Source organism: Olea europaea, chromosome 15 (assembly GCF_002742605.1).
Source record: "Olea europaea var. sylvestris chromosome 15, O_europaea_v1, whole genome shotgun sequence".
Classification (NCBI taxonomy): Eukaryota; Viridiplantae; Streptophyta; class Magnoliopsida; order Lamiales; family Oleaceae; genus Olea; species Olea europaea.
Genome location: NC_036251.1, coordinates 5,070,827 through 5,075,354, shown reverse-complemented (window position 1 = coordinate 5,075,354; position 4,528 = coordinate 5,070,827). Strand labels below are relative to the sequence as shown.

The following is a 4,528-nucleotide window of genomic DNA, read 5'->3' as shown; positions in this document are numbered from 1 at the left end:
GGCTATCTCAAGATGGAAGTAAAATGGATGCCTCTTCTGTACTTTTTACGAGTGTAAAATCAGCCTGTGCATGCGTTGCACCAAAAGGAGATACACGGGCAATCTATTTGGGCACGCCAACTTGGTGGAGAGGTAGGGTTACTGTTTTTAGAACGATTTGTCTGCCTATATGAAGCAATTGACTAACTAATTTTTGCTTTTTGTGACTAGTTGTCAAACTTCATTAAAATTAGTGCATCAAAGATGAAATCACATAGTGTAATCCATTGCTTTCCACTTTCCGGTGATTTTAAATGGTAGTCTCACAATTTGAGTCTGAAGTCTGAACTTCCAAGGGTTTCAAATGCTGCCTATGATTAGTCTGCTACACCTTTGATTTTGTAAATCAACTACGCATTGTTTGTTGTGTAACAATGGCTTCCCTGCACTTACTAAATGTGCATCAAAACACACGGACCTCAAAAAATGAGGGAAGGTCTTGGCTTCCAACATCTGATTCTCTGCTGCCTACCTCACTCATAGAACACAACAAAATCAGTTGTCAATGTACACACTACCAAATTGTTTACTCACTAAATCCCTAGAGTTCATCTCTAACTTATGGTTGAAGTGTTCTAGGTGAAGCACCATGCTAGTGTGGAAGCCATTATGTCAAAAGATGCAATCTTGATTATATACCGATATATTAGCACGGTGCTTTCTGGTCTGTAAGTTGTACAGTTATGTCATTGACCATCAACTGATTTGTTTGAAGTTCTAACATGACGTACTTCTTGTTATATCCCTGACACTACTGCGATTAACATCAATCTGCGGAGAATTCTTTCCTCCATTTATTTGTGGTTGAGGGACTCAAGGTCCTTTTATGCTTGCATGTCTTGACCAGGGTTCTAAAACTCAGAAGTGGAAACTCATAGTGAGGAATCTCCCATTCAAGGTTACTTTCTTCTCTTGAAATTTAACAATTTACAGTAAATCACTCTCTTATATTTATTGTTTTCAACAATACATGATAAAGGAATATTTCTTCTGTGAGTTATTGATTGCAGGCTGAAGCTGCTGAGATAAAAGATATGTTTGCTTCTGTAGGATGTGTGTGGGAAGTTTTTATTCCTCAAAATTCTGAGACTGGGTAGATATATAATGACATGCAATTATTTGTAATTCACTCCCAATTTACTTATGGTTTCAGTTTCAAGTTTGCACTCTTGATTTAACTCTTGCAGGTTAATTAAAGGATTTGCATTTGTTAAATTCATGTCGAAGGGGGAAGCTGTATCTGTTCTTAAATGCCGAAGCTAACCTTATCCTTCTGGTGATGCAAGCCCCCAGCCTTGATTAGTAGCCTGACTGCTGCTTAACTAAGAAATTTCAAGAGATCAAAAATGGAGAAAAAGACTAAAATAGATCAATATTCAGGAGAATATGGGTTGGAGAGATCATAATTTAAGAGTATCTTTGGGCATGCTTCTTCTAGTCAGTCTGGGGCATACTTATTCTGAGATTGAGATCTCTTTTATTAGATCTAATTTGGACTTTCTTGGGATATATTAGTACGAGGAAAGATGTTATCAATGTTATTTGGCAATGGAAGGAATTTGAAAATATAAGATTCTACAACCCACTTCCTGGGGTATACTTTTTGTTTCTTAAAGCTCTGAAGATATGCATTTTTATAGCTTTAGGAACACCTTTGTAACACATGTTGACATCTAAGGTAAGAGCATCTATATGACTCCTGGCCTTAGCTTGGCTGACCTTTAAAGAGCCTTCAATACATTTAATTAGCCTTCATTTCTAGAATCAGCTTCCACTGGCGGATGGTGATTATTACTCTGACACACTCATTTACTCCATATACAGGCTATCAAGAAATTTAATAGGAAACAATTTGTTTAAAGACCCATTGCTGTTGATTGGGCTGTTCCAAAATAGGTTTGTACATCTGGCAGTAATTCTGTTGCCGCCTTAGAGGACGGTAATTTGTTCTTTAATTATCAAAATCCCTTAACTTATGATACGCTTTCTATTCTATTTCTTTTTCCCCTTAATTGGCCAAATACTAAAAATTTGGGTGCTTCGACAGTGTTGTAATCTGTTATCAACACACCTCGTTTAAAGTTTGAGTCTTATCAGTCTTTGCTTGTATTTTGCAATATCGCTCGAGTTAAGAGGAACAAAATCAAAGCTTTTCTTCTGATCCATCTTGTTTAAAGTTGATTTGTTGAAGAATTACACAGTAGTAAATAATTGACCGAAGTTTTTTTGTTTAATCATATTTGCAAATTTATGAGCTTTGGAACTGTGTTTCTTAATTGAACTCATGAAAATTCCCCCAACATTTATTGGGTGACACATTTTTGGTGACTCGATATCTTTTGCTTTGGGGATCAAGATGATTACATTATACTCTATTTAAATTGTGGATTTTACAGGACAGCACGACACTGATGGAGAAGATGGCAGTAGTAGTGATTCGGAGGATGCTGATTTGGAAGTCACAAAAAAATCACAATCTCATAGTGTTGATAATGCAGCTGACGAGTTGGATTCAGTTGAAGTAGATGATAGTACTTATGAAGTTGATTTTGACGTGGAAGCAGAAGTTGCAAGAAACGTACTCAAGAGGTTCATTTCATCATCTTCTAGAAATGCAGCCACTTCTGGTAATGATGACCCAGAGTCATCTGAGGGGAAAAAGGGCAATGAAATTGTTCAATTACAAGATTAATCAGTTATGCATCCAGTTCCCATGGAGTAGAACAAGTGAATGCTTTGGGAAGTGAACAAATTTGTCCGACTGAAGCAGAGGACGACTTGCTCAGCACTGTTTTCATAACCAATCTTCCTTATGACATTGACAATGAAGAAGTGAAACAATGTTTCTCTGCATTTGTTGAAGTGCAGTCTTTTTTTCCCGTTCTTCATCAAGTGACCAAGTAAGGACAAGTATTTGACTAAATCTGCTTCAAGATCTCTTTATTCATCATTGTTCTTTTGTGAACATCCGGCTACATTTCTGCAGGTGACCCAGGGGGACTGGATTTCTTAAGTTTAAAACAACAGATGCTGCTAATGCTGCATTTTCAGTAGCCAATGCTGTATCTGGTTTAGGTATCTTTCCTAAAAGGAAGACAGCTGAAAGTTCTTAGGACTTTGGACAAGAAAACAGCTCAGGATAAGGCACTAGAGAAGGCCCAAAAAGAGGATTGTGACCAACTTCTTTACCTGGCAAAGGTTGGTTTACAAGTCTGCGCTTTTCTCTCGTCAATCCTTGAAAAAATGGATACGTTAATATTGTTTCTGCTGTTTGTGCAGTCACATATCTTTAACTTCCAATTAAATTTGTGTTTGGACATTTCTTAATAGGAGGGTCTTATCATGGAAGGGACAACTGCTGCCGAAGGAGTTTCAGCAAGTGACATGTCAAAGTGCAACAAGTAAATGAGATTCTTTCTATTAGTAGCAGCATAATTGAATGACAAAGCTTGCCTTTGCCAGTCGTAAGAGGCCCATCTTGGTGGCCTGAAATTCTTATTTTAGTAGAAAGGTTCTGGGTTGGCTACTTCATCCTGGGGTTTTTAGGGAACGTAATGAATTTGGCCATCTCATCTATCCCTATGAACAAAATATAATCTTACAGAATTCTAGGTTTTGTTTTGTTTTTTTCCTAAAAAAGTCTTAACAGTATTTAGGCAGACTTGAACTTCAAATCAACAGTTGTGTTCCTTGAGACCTTGACTAGTCATTTGTGGGATTCAAGGGCAGAGCTATGACAGGCCCAGTGGGGGCACCTGCCCCACTGGGTATTTTGGTTTTCTTAGAAAATTGAAATTCAGCCCTCTATCTCCTAAGTTCCTAATTTTTGAACTTGTCTTTGAAAACCCAGCCCAAGCAACGCTTAAGCCTAAATTCCTAATGGATCCCAAATTCCCAATTATCCAATCCTAGTTTCTAATCGGTATTCTGGCTACGTTCCAGTAGAAGCCGCACTCAACAGTCCACACTCTTACATTATGGAGTTAATTGTTCCAATGGTTATTGAACTTAGGTCCATGTCTTTGATTGGCCCCTGAACTTTAAAATGTCGAGTTTTGATCACTAAACTTAGGTCCATGTCTTTGATTTATCACTGAACTTTAAAATGTCGAGTTTTGGTCACTGAATTTTGAAAAATGTCGAGTTTTGGTCATTGAACTTAGGTCCATATTTTCGATTGCTCACTGAAGTTTAAAATGTCCAGTTTTAGCCATTGAACTTTGGAATATGTCGTACGTTACTCACTAGCATAACTGTTGAACTTTGAAAAATATCGAATTTACAGTGAATAATGTACAATATTTTTCAAAGTTCAGTGAGTAATGTACAACATTTTCAAAGTTCAGTAGTCAAAACTCGACATTTTAAACTTCAATGAGCAATCGAAGACATGAACCTAAATTCAGTGACCAAAACTCGACATTTTTCAAGGTTCAGTGGCCAAAGCTCGACATTTTTCAAAGTTCAGTGGCTAAAGCTCGACATTTTA

The 4,528-nt window shown here is 37.2% G+C and overlaps 1 long non-coding RNA gene across 7 annotated transcripts; it reads left to right on the top strand.

The window, feature by feature from the left end:
- Positions 1–6: 6 nt before the first annotated feature.
- Positions 7–4,089, top strand: LOC111409906. Of its 7 annotated transcripts, none has more exons than XR_002705578.1 (7): positions 7–132; positions 619–719; positions 887–937; positions 1,050–1,978; positions 2,436–2,939; positions 3,026–3,237; positions 3,370–4,089. It is a non-coding gene; the product is annotated as an uncharacterized LOC111409906 (long non-coding RNA). The 7 variants fall into 7 exon arrangements; XR_002705577.1 differs by lacking the exon at positions 619–719 and having other exon boundaries at positions 1,050–1,132; positions 1,227–1,978; positions 3,370–4,088; XR_002705582.1 differs by lacking the exon at positions 619–719 and having other exon boundaries at positions 1,050–1,633; positions 1,864–1,978; positions 3,370–4,088.
- Positions 4,090–4,528: the final 439 nt, after the last annotated feature.